At 40.0% G+C, this 12,925-nt stretch overlaps 1 long non-coding RNA gene across 1 annotated transcript; it reads left to right on the top strand.

Annotated features, from left to right (window-relative positions):
• Nucleotides 1-948: 948 nt before the first annotated feature.
• On the top strand, nt 949-9,040 carry LOC128448661 (uncharacterized). The gene is made up of 3 exons (XR_008339775.1): nt 949-1,032; nt 1,319-1,500; nt 8,414-9,040. It is a non-coding gene; the product is annotated as an uncharacterized LOC128448661 (long non-coding RNA).
• The last annotated feature ends 3,885 nt before the right edge of the window (nt 9,041-12,925 follow it).

Below are 12,925 nucleotides of genomic sequence, written 5' to 3'. Positions count from 1 at the left end.
TTGACGAAGTCTGCTCCGGAGGCTCCATTTTGAGACTTCCCCAAAAAAGGGGGGGAATTTATCTCACAGTGAGGATGTGATGGAGAATATTAAACTTTACAGTTGGTAAAACACCATGAAATTCACACCAGAGTTAATATTGATCCGATATAAAAGTAATTATTTTCGGACCCTTGGAGTCGGTGACAAAGCAAACTGTTATCTCCGTTGTCGCACCCACACAGGTTTTTTTTTATCACTTTGCATATGTAGCTGTTAAAAATACATTAAGTGGAGATGTTTACCATCCGACAGCGGAAAAGGGACCATTAGAAGTAGTATATCTTATTATTGATGTGATTCAGCGCAGTCTGCCTTTCAAAAGTTACATCATAACAACCACCTAAAATGAAATCATCTTTGAGAAATATATATTTGACAGTTACTTCTATTTTTATAAACATGTCTAATCAAATCACACGGAGGAGGCGGGATTTATCACCTGGACTGCAGCTCTTATCTTCCATCTTCCACATATAGAGTTAGACTAACCCTGTATCCTGGAAATTCTATTCATACACTAATATTTTGCCACAGCAAATAAGTTTTGTTAGTAAGTAAATGATAAGACACTACAAAACATGGCAGTATCAAGAAAGGATTTTGAGAATGTAATGCCAACTTACCAGGGCTTTTAATCAAGATAATGATTCAGTTTTTTTTCAAATATCAGTTTTTAGGATCTGAAAGGGATACACATGATAATAATGTCTTATTCGTTTTTACATGTTGCATATTCCCACAATAATTTCTATTCAGTCAAATTTATGCACAACGAAGCCTTGGGCCACAGAAAGTGGGAGGACTGGCAGCCGGTTGAGTCACAGGTTACATAATGTCCCTTTGACTGTTGCACTGTAAAATGTAATCATTTACAAAGTAGTGATTGGGTCCCTTTGAGAATTTGATGTGGCTACAGAGCATGACAGGGCAGTGATGTGCTGAATCCTTACAGCATTGGTCACATTGCCAGGTGCTCTTCTCTCAATTCAGGTCAGTGCCAATGTGGGACGATGCAGGGGCATCGGTGCGAGAAGAGGGGGGGGGGGAACGAGGTGTGTTATTGTAGGGGAAAAGCCTGCTGTGTGAAAAAACAGGCCTTAGTGAGGTAGGAGGACATTAGATTGCCAAGCTGACATGTGCTATCTGCTCCAGAGCTTACTGCCAAAGATATGGCAAACCTGTCGCGCTTTCACAGAGTGCAGCTAACGCACACACATCGGTGGGCTTCAGAGCTCTTGTCAAGCCACTTTAACCCTCACCTTTGTTTTGTTCCCAGAGTTTCCTCGCATCCTGTGTCAAGCCAGGTATTTCTAATATGCCCCTGTGGGCTAGAGGAGCTGCAGTGTACTAGCCATGAACCGAAGGTGTGACATGGCAGATGGAAGGAGCAGTGGGAGTCTGGGTGAATCCTTCAGTCCAACGGTGCGTCCTCTGGGCTGCGAGCGGAAAGTGACCGTGGTAATTAATCCATTTTCGCCACTTTTTTATCCTCAAAACATTGAGCCCCATGGGAAGAGTGTTCAGTGAAGGACATAAGTACACCAGATTTCATTTTAGCCTAATTTCCCTGTTCACCTGTGGTGTTGAGGGAAGGTTGCTGTGTACGGGCTGGAAGGTAATGCATGGGAACTGCAGAGCCGTGTTGAATTGAGGTCATGGTCGAAACAATCCCGTGGAATAAACTGTGATAGATTTTATTGAGATGTTCCTCATATATCAATCAGATTACACTGCAGAACGATTCCAAGAGACAAGAACAGATCATCTTAAACAGAAAGTTAAGATGATTCATGGACGTAGCGTCATGAATCAGACTTCGACAAGGCATCAGCAAAGTCCTTGTATGCGGGTCTTGCCACTTGGCAGCCATTTTGGCAGAGCCTGCTGGCAGTTGTTTCAGGCTAACAAGACCAGACTCTCATTCAAACGAACAGGGAGAGAACCACACGTTTAGTGATACTGCCTCAAAATAAGGTTTGGAATGATTCCTCCACACAGGCTGTACTTCTACTGCAAATGTGCAAGGTTTCACATTTCACAGTTTTTGGCCCAGTGGGGACCAATCGATGCCACCATCTTTGACATTTAGAGACTTTTCAATACAGAAGTGGTTTGTTTCCCTCTTACAACATTCCTTGGCTTCAACCTTTTGTAACATCCAAGGTGTAGTTGGACTAGAAGACTAGAAACATTTGAACTCAACAATCAAGTACAGTCCTTCAGTGCCCCAGCAGGTGCTGTGCCCACCCCGAAATTGTTGAGGGAAAAAATGGGCCGACAAACACAACAACAACACAAAGGAAGAAATCTAGAGTCTTATTGTGACGACCTGTTCGCACTGAACACTCCCTTACTCTTTTATTTTGTATTTCACTCTGTCCATGGACTCCAGTCTGACTTACTCCTGTTTCCCCGCCACTGCACCCACCACACCTTCACCTCATCACCATCACTCACCCAGTACACACCTGCTCACACACAACCATCCTGCCACATTGTCTCTGTGCTTCACGTCGAGCTGTTCACCATTCAGTCCTCGCGTCGCCCTCCCATGTATGACTCATTGCCTGTTTGTGTTTCTGAGTCTGCCTCTGACCTGTAAGTTTTGCTGCCTTGTTCTTGTTTTTTTTGTGACTTTTTGCTTGTTTGTTTGTTTGGGGATCTTGGCCTGTAACCTCTGCTTCCCTGACTGCCTTCCCCTCTATGACCTCGGCCTGCATTAAAACTGAGACTGTCGGACCTTACAGAACTTTGAAGTGAATACAAACAAACCTTGTAGAGCATCATAAACCATCAGCATTAACACAAACACAGCATCTGTGGCACCATGGGGTAAAACCTAGCAAGTTAAAGTAGTTCACCCTGGTATGACAAAGCTACTGTGACAGATGTGATTGTAGGTTTGCGGCTGAGCCAACAAGGAAGGTAACTTTGACATTTAAATTATGCATCCATCCATAAAATCAACATTCCTTGCAAACTTGTGTTTTAGGTCTTTGTGGCTATAGAGCTCTTTGTACTTTGTACAAACAACAGGATGATTTCAAATTCCTCATGGTCTTGTGACGGAAGGGTTTGATCCTACACCTTCCCCTGGTAATCCTTAAATTAGCCCCATCTCTTAGCATGTTCCAGACTTTCTGTCTCTTTCCCCAATCTAGCCTCCTCTCTTCTTTTCTTTGTCCACCATGCGAGCGTTAACGCCCCCTGTTGCTGACTGGCTGTAATGTTGTGTAGCTCAGTTCAAGCCACTTTTCTTTACCATTTACAGGGAAATAATTGAGTGGGAACACTGGATGTCTTTCAACACACAAACACAGAGAACGGACAGCTCGAGAGCGTAGGAAGATATTCGCTGAATTTAATAAAAAATTGAATTTGATTAGTATCAACGCACTCCACCTTTAGTTATGATGCAATAGAAATGTGCAAATCATGTTTGCTCACAGTTAGACTACATCCTCCCCAATTTCTGTACCCACGAGCAAGTTCTGCATACCATCACAGAGACACCCAGAAATTGGTCGCAATAATCACATTTTCTCCACCTCCTGGCAATTTTCCCTCATGATATCTGTTCACATCTTCGAGGTTGCACAGAAATTTCCATGTTGCATCATAATGAAAACATCAGATCAAAGGAAGGAACACTTTAAAATCTGTCTCTATAGATTAGCAGTGTAACCGCAACTATTAATTCCCAGAGAACAAAGGGGTGGTGTGCCGTACAATCATGTACAAGACACAGAATTAGCTGATGGAGGGCCAGGTGCAGCAGCAGCACTTACAAAATAATGAAATGTGATTCAGCACTTGGCCTTGATCAGCGTTATCATCCCTTGGAGGGAAGTGACCTCTGGTTAACAGCAGCCAACAGTGCAAAGGTTAAGGCCATAAACATGAGAATGCCCAGGGGTTTGGCTTTGAACATTTTTTCTCAGCGGACGACTTGATGGGATTTCTCTTTTGGCTCAAGATTAACATTTCTATTGCCTCATGAAGATGTTTGCCTGAATATGAAAATTCTTTTTTTTCTATCAAGGATGCACCTTATCATCAGGAGGAATGCTCTCGTGAAAAACACATTTTAAAATTGCATTTCTACTGAAGTACCTTTTAGACTGATGAATATATTGGACTAAACATTAGACTAGCAGTAGAAGTAGATGTTGAAATGTAGATAGACAAATAGCTAGATCAAGCCTTATTATACTGTATGAATTTCCATGAATATAAACTGACATATAAAGGTATGTAGAATTCAGTGAGTGTGTATACATTTATCTGTAAACTGTTTTAATCTACTTATTTATGAACCAGATATTTATTCATTTTTACTTTCTCCACTCATAACAGAATGTTTTTTTTGTATATATATATATATATATATATATATATATATATATATTTATATATCCTTTTTAATTCACCCCCTTTAGTGTTAATGACATTTTTCCATTAAGGTTTATAATATTATTAAAAAGCATTATTTAAAATGCACAAGGTCAACAAGGTTAGCTTTGAGCATAACAGAAATATTCAGCACAATAAAATAATTGATTGGATCCACCTTCATACATCATTTCAAAAATCCTCCACCGTTCATTGCATCAGTATAAAATCACCTGGTCCACAGGCTTACTGAGTCTTCCACAAACATCACTTTATTTTTTTCCTTTTTCTTCTGATTCAAACTAAAATGAAAGGAGAAGATAACATTTCTTTCAATGTCTTTACTGTTTTTGGTCTTTTGTTTTTCAATATGGTTAAAAGTCATAAAACGCTACAGAGATAATAAGCATTGAAGACAAAAACTCGCACGCTAAAAAAAAAAAAACTATTATACCCTTAAAATGAAAATGTTTGAGCATCAGCTGTGTTGGTGAGTATATTGAGGTAGCTTTAAAGGAAAATCAACTTAATCTCTAAAAATTCCTGAAGATCTTTCAACGATTAACTGCAAATCAAAGACTTAAGATTCCTACTCCACGCAAACAAGTGTGAACTGAAACAAAGGATCTTATTGGGCAATAAAAGCTGCTTAGAACGTCTAAAAGCATCAAAATCATTAGCACGACTAAAGAAATTATCAGTTTATTGTCAGAAATGAACACTGATGCATTGTAATATTGTATAACAATAAAAATGGTGAAAAGATTCAAGCACAAAGCCTTTGAGCTCCAGTAATGACAGAAAGGAATCTATGAAGCAAAAACATCAAACTGAGTCTGTCATCGTTTACAAACCGTAGCTTCTGTGCCAAGTAATATCTGTTGGAGAACAGTGTGATCAACAGTGTTAAACGCCCTGGAAGGATCTATAAATAGAAAGTAATAATTACCTCTGGATTCAGTGAATGTCAGTCTGCTGGTCTCCTCACAGCCTTTGTATTTTCAGCAGTGATGAATGCAGTGTAATATATAACAGAGATGAAACAGCATTAATTACAGCAACATCTTTGGGTTGTACTGTATTTAGCAATGTTTTTGATATGATGTATCAAATAGTAGAAGGGAACTCAGACACCTCCACCAAGGCTATCACATAATCTCTAATGCTAAAGAAATCAAATCAAATCCTTAATCCGCCCGTTTTTCCAGATTATCGTTCCGCACTCCCCCTAAAGGATTTTGGGATTATTGTTTTTTTTTAAACTTGTAGTTTCACATTTGTGTAGTGTAAAGAACTGCATAATAGAACTTCAGGCCAGATAATTCTCACAGGAATCGTCTGAGAGCCATTTATAATCTGTTATGAAGGACAAACCAGGAAACTACAATGGAACACCAAGGCCTCTAACAAGGTAAACTCTCAAAAATGGGTATAATAAGGCTGAAATACTCCAAAAATAAAGTGGTAATATTACTAACTTGTGAAAGGGTTTTGACCGTTGAACAAGAGACAATGAGATTGGTTCGAAACAGGTTCGTTCGCTGCTTATTTGCAAAATAATTTTATTTCCATATTCCTTCTATATTGTTGTATTATTATGACTTCCTTCTTAATACGGCATTTATCTCCTAATATTACAAAATAATACTCACAGTCTCAAAGCTGTTTTTTCATCAGTATGGCTCTAATAGCTCTCTTCAGAATTTCATGTCAATTTTTGAGATATTTCAGTCCTGATAGAAAAGGTGAAGCGACCCACTGACTGACAGAACGCCGTCCCATCGACTCACTGTGCCTGAACGGCTAAAAAACACTTTAAATTAGTGCATTTCAATGCGAACACTAAAGCAAAGCGGCGGTTAGTGGGGTGTAGTGATTTGTTGTCCTCACCTCACATTACTGCAGGTTGGTTTTCATCCGAGCACGGCAAAAATATATCCTGAAGAATCTGTAAACACCATAGATCCATCTGTATGGCACCTCAAATGCCCTAAACCATGATCACAGTAACACAAGTGGTAAAAGCTTGAAACTAAACACACAATAGATGCAGTTGATTGAAATGTTTGGATCAGAATAGTGGATTAGAAGGTAAACATTCAATTATTCAGTTAAGGCTTGCATACACACATTACTTGTAAGATCTTACCGGATTCATCGCATGCATATTATGTTTGCCTGGAGGCAATATCAATGAAGACAAGCAGAGACGGAACTCCACCAAGTCTATTAGAACGAAGCCCATTAATCCTGAATATGAACGCACAACATAATTGAAGCCGTTTATTGACTTTTATGTTTTCACTTTTTCTCGTGTGTTGTTTATGCAGAATGCCGAAGGTTTTTAACAAAATGCAGTCACTGAGCCTTTTCTTAAAAAGGTTCAGTGTGTTAGTCCAATTACTGAGGTTTGTTTTGGTTAGATAACACAACTCTGCTGTTGTGCACCAGGAATTGACGTCGGTCTAATCCAACCAAATGTCTTTGTTTGTCTGTTTACATATTTGGCAAAGGGCTGAAATGCTCTTTGACACCAGAGACAGAGAAATGTTTCAGTGTTACTGTCGCCGGCCACTGTCCTTGCATCTGAGGACACACTTGCAAAAAACGTGGTTTGGTTTAACTGACAGGTACAAGACTGACATGCTAGTAGTTCTGTCAGGCCGTGTTTTCATCAAAATGCTAAAAATGACACATAGCAAATATGCTAATGTTGTGTCATTTACCACAACTGGTCTTAATTTAATTTAGCGTGTTAAAATGCTAAATTTAGTCAATTAGCGAAAAAATTATGGTTAGCTGAAACTGATGGGACTGCTATACGTTTTGGGGGCATACACCAAAGTTCTGAACAGAAAAAGTCACCTGTTGGTGGCGCTCCATGTTGAGAGCTATTACAACTAGAATGTCACTCAGTAGGGTCCAAAGGTCCAATATTCCCCTTATCTTCAATCAAGCACATATAAGCTTTTTCATAAAGACCCATGCATTATTCCTCTAGAGATTTGTGATAATGTCGACAAATTCCCATCTCACGAGTCGCGAAGATAAGCAAAGCGACAGAATTCCTGAAGCTGCCCCCTTGTTCCAGATCTGTGCCTAAATTGAATGGGTTCTTTCTCCACCCGTCCTCCCAAGGTCATGTAAAACTTAATCCTGCTGACAAACCAACCAACCAACAAATGGACAAGGGTGAAAACATAACCTTCTTGGCAGAGGTAATTAATCCTGTGGCAACCCAAATGTCTGAAGCAAATTTAAAAGCAATCCAACCAAACACATTTAAATCACAAATGTCAGCCTCATTGCAGCCAGAGGAAAAGGTCAGAGGGTCACTAAAGTCATTAAGATTTATCCGCTGGTCACCATAAATGACCGCACAACATTTCATGGTAATACATGCAGTAGTTGCTTCATGCTGGATCAAACCGGTTTTCTGTCTGACAGAAGAAGAAACATTGCGAAGAAGCGTAACTTGGACTCTTTAATCAGTCTGCTTCACTTAGAACAGACATGACAGCCGACCTGAGTCTAATGCCAAGGGGGCTGCAGATTATCGTTCAGGGTTTATTTTCAAAAGTGTTTTCGGTAGATGCAAAACTCAAAATCTACTTCACACGGTGACGCAATCATCGATTACGCTACTTCTCATTAAGAGTGTGTCAAATGAAGTTGACTGTTAGAGCACATTCGTAGCTTCATCATACACAAGATGGCGTCTGGCTTGTCACAGCTTGTAAATGGCCATCACAGTGCATCATGCCTGCTCTAGCGATTTGCATTCGAAACATTTATTGAAACTATTAAGGTGATTAAGGTGATGCACGACCTGCAGCCAGTCAATATTAGCCACCAACGGAGTAACAAAGTGCATGCACTCAGAGGGGGTGTTGTCCATCAATGTAGCTTACCTCTGACAAAGAACATAAATATAACGGTTGATTTCCTCCTTGGTTGTTTGCTTTCTGTCTGTTTACAGGATTACAGCACGATAATCCCGAGAACCGGGCGGATTTACAGTTTGATTTGCTTTCTTCAACACGGCGACATTGGGTGTTCGCCCGACACCCCTTCTATTATTTGTAAAGTGACAGCAGCAATATGAGCTCTTAGCGTTCTTTAGATCCTCCAATGCAGCTCTGTGGTTGAGATGAGAGCAGCGGAGTCAATCAACAATGACAACTTTCCATTTCCTTTTATATGCAATTGATTCAAGACTGAGTAAAAAGAAAAAACAGTTTGATCTCAAAACCTCTACACACCTCTGAGACCGATCTGTAAAACACATCCCTGAGTGTGTCCTCTGTTTGCTTTCAAATCTAGAAATACCATCTTTCAGTGATTTGCCTCCACTTAACAGTCAGATTGCAGGAGATGTTGTGACATCACCCATCTTTTAGTGAGTTTTTGTGTTGAATAAAGACCAAAAAGTTGTTATATCCCAGTGAATCTGAACTTTTACCTTTTTATATATAATGCCATAATTGAATGTGTTTATAGCTTTTTCTCTTTCATGAGAATTAGGAGAAATCAAAATTCAAATCAACTTAAAATATTAACCTCAAGCTCAGAGTCGATTCATTAAAATAAGAATAATGATTGAAAACATGGGGAGATAACCTGGTTCCATCCAGAGCTCAAAAGCCTTTTGAATACAAACCTTTATGAAAGTCATTATTCATAATTTTTCTTTCAGAAAATGTGTATTTTGTAGGTTCAACATTTCATATATTTGTTAAATCTGAACACAAAAATGTTTCATTAAGAGCTCAATGTTCTAATAAATTTATCCTGTCGAGCGCCTCAGTTGGTTCATTTCTTTATTGTGTGACTCTTCCTCACGACATAACTCTTTATGTAAAGATTAACAAACAACAGTGAGGTGATGGAAAAGCTTAGGAGGCACATTCGGTGGCTATTTTTTAACAGATTAGTCAGAAGCTTGCGAGCTGTTTTTCCTCTGCACTCCATCTTTATGCAAAGCTCGAATAAATCCCTCCTGACTCGAGCTTTATCTCTAAGCTGATCTATCTGTGATTTCTCCACAGAAGACACTTGCTTGCGATGGGCTCACCATTAGCGTTGTGAGAAAATTCTTAATTGCATCTTGTTATGTTCTGGCAGAATGAGCCGCGGCGTCGGTGTGTTACACTGTGTACATTTTGGTCTTTGCAGGGATCAGAGCTGTGAGCCTCCAGTCAGGCAGCTAATCTCTAACCACACTGTCGCCCGGCCACCTGCTCACCTCACTATATGTTTATGTTTGCAAACTATAATATAACCTGTCTGCTACAGTCATTACGGTCGCTCCAGCATATGGGCACAATTTTCACATGACACCCGATTCTGTCAACTGGACTCATCACGCCTGATAATGTGCTTATGTTTTCCTAACAATATATCTGTGTGTGTGTGTGTGTGTGTGTGTGTGTGTGTGATTGTAAACCACACAAGCACACCCTCACTCTCTCCATTGCCTTAAACCTTGATAAACCGTGCGGTTGCCATGGCGACAGCTCTTCACAGGCGGGAGGATCAGTGGCCTTCTTTTTCTGCCATAGACACAGATCCTATAAGACAGGCAGCACATGAAGAATTACTGGTTTCTCGGTGGCGGCTCCGACACGGTGCAATCTCTGGTCGCTGAATTATCAAGGATCTCCGGGGCAGTGTCGTTGTGTTCAGGGAGAGAAAGAGTTGCACACTTTGTCTCTTCCCTCAAGAACCTGAGCATCTGGACTGTGGGCTCCTCTCTCTTTCCCTTGAACCCCAGATGTTCTTCTCCTTTCTCTCAGGCTCTCTGTGGACTCATTCCAGATGTGCTCGATCTGGATCTTTGTCACGACTTCCTCCTTACCTACCTCTCCCCTCTACTTTTCCCCCCCCTGCTTCTAAATGTGTGAGTGATGCGCTTGGGTCTGCCACTTGCATGTTATGTGTGGGTTCTCCTCTGTCTTCATTCTGGAGAGGAGGTCACGAGGGGGGGGGGGGGGTCGTATCATTTGACGGCAGCTGGAAGTTGATGGATGTTCTCCCAGATCACATTCCTGATTGTCCACACTGTTAATCTACTTTGTGGCTCGGTTCTCTATGGACCACTGTGTCCAGGTAGCAGATGTTTCCACATTGCTTTCTCTATTTTTATATAAAGTTTATGGCAAACTAACATCTAAACATTTTAAAAATGTTTAACTGGAGTGTACAATGAACATTTCCCTGAAAATCTAAATTGTCATTTGAAAAAGATGCTCTGTGTAAAAGGAACATAAAAATATGTAAGATTGGGAAATTGGTTGGTAAAGTGACATTTATATTTAAATCCCCTTGTTACAGGGGACTGGTTTTGTTGTGTGTATCAGGAATTCTGGGTCAAACGGGTGGAACAGGAGAATAGCACTGATCTGTACAGGAAGACATGACATTTTCACCAGTGGCAAAAATAGAAGAGAAGGCTCCACAATTAGACTCCTTACGTCACTGCTCAGACCAACAGTGCCCCCTCCTGGTCATTTGAATGCCTGTGTCAACACCTTGCTGGGTACGATCTGAGTCTTTAACTGTTCCTGTTGAAATTTGATTACATGTAAAAATGTCCATTGTGTGAGTCTGTTAAAACTGTGACTACACCGTTAAAAGGCTCTAAACTATAATGCTGATGCCAGCGAGAGTGATGGACATTTAGAGCTGTGATGTGTTTTGCCCGCTGGGCCGTCAGACAGAATTACAGTGTTGGAGATCAACAGATTATGCATAGTCTACCGAGTTAATGTTTATCCAATCAGCTCTGAATGTGAAAAAGCAGCTCCTGTTGATCTGATGAGGACATGTCACCCAGCGTGGCACCATAAACAAGACAAGGAGCGTTTGTGGAAAGTCTTTAACTCACCGATACAACAGGAGCAATGACTCCAGTGTGTGATGAGGATAGAGAGTCTCCTCCGAGTCAGACCAAAGACAATGAAAACTAATAACTGCAAAAATAACTTATGGAAGTAAACTGTGTCTTTATGTCCTCCATGACTCAATTACATACCCCAAGATGTCAATTTCTTTAAAGGCTAAAAGTCTTAGAGATGTTACTATCTGTCAGATTTCCTTGTGTTATTTGGTTATTGCCGCTACATCCTGAGTCTGCAGTCAATAAAGATCTGAGCTCGCAGGATTTTCTGAGAGTGAAAAGACAATAGAATGTATTGAAAATACACTGTTATCGATATTTGACCAGCTACATAATTCAACCAAACACTGCGTAGCGACAGAATGACAAAAATAAAAAGATGGAGACCTCCCCTCTGGGAAATCTGACTGAACTATCTCATTACTACAAGATATTGTAGATGAACATGACCTAGAGCATTATCAGGTTGTTCAGATTTCCTGTGGTAAATGTCAGATCAACAAATGGTACAAAATATCAAAAAACAAAAATGTAACTAGATCTGTCAGAATGCCTAATTTTCAAAAATGCCAACAAATGTTGGCAAAAAACTAACATTCTAGCAAAAAATCTAACTCACTTAATCTGAACCTCTCATTCGAGGTCTAGCAGAAGTTTTAATATGTTTAACATTTTCAAAACAAATACTCTGTTTAAAAACATGTAATCGCTATTCATGGCCTATATTCATTATATGATGTAGGATAGGTAATTAAACCGAGAAGATGTAAAATGTGTGTCTTATCAAAAAGTGATGATTGAACCACCTTTACCCTTGTTCATAATGAGGAGATCAAAGGTCTGTAATTATGATTCTCGTAATAATGACATTTTGTGTGAATGCAACATCCTTCCATAATACACATCCTGTTGTACTTTTATTTGTGGCACACTTTACACATTGAATTAGCATTTTATTTAATTGAGGTGTTGATGTTCATTATATTTAAGCTTATTGAGCCTTTTTTGAGCATCAACAGATTTTGGTAGCTGAGGAAATAACTATACATGTAAACACATTATTCTGAGTTGATAACTGCCGAGCAAATATTTGTGTTTGTTTACACATCCGTCACAAATCAACAGTCGTTTTCATTTGCTTGCTTTGACCAAGGGAACAGAAATGTGAACCCGCATTTCTGTTCACTTGGTTTTAAGCAAGTCCAGTATTCTTTCATCGTTCTGATCTTAGTGTCTGCGGAGAAACGTGATCTCATTAGCTCTGTAGCTGCTAACTGCTTCACTGTGTTCACCAGCCAGTCTGTAACATGGTGTTTGTGCTGAACCGGTCGGTACAGCAGGTTTTTAGAGCTTGTTTTAAAAGTGGGAAACAGCTGCCTGCTGCAGGATGATGAAAGGGAACCAGGACAGTGAAGCTGTGAGGTGCAGGTTCAAATCCTCATGTTAAACCAGAAACTTCAAGCAGGAGGTGAAGATGCAGTCAAGAGGTCAACATTTGAGCAGAGAGAGGTCATGCATGTGTGTGTGTTCATGTGAGAACGATTAAAGCCACAGATTGAAATCCCTTCACTCGTGTGCATTAAGATGGATCGG

Source organism: Pleuronectes platessa, chromosome 9 (genome assembly GCF_947347685.1).
Source record: "Pleuronectes platessa chromosome 9, fPlePla1.1, whole genome shotgun sequence".
In the NCBI taxonomy this organism is placed as follows: Eukaryota; Metazoa; Chordata; class Actinopteri; order Pleuronectiformes; family Pleuronectidae; genus Pleuronectes; species Pleuronectes platessa.
This window is presented reverse-complemented; position numbering and strand designations above follow the sequence as displayed.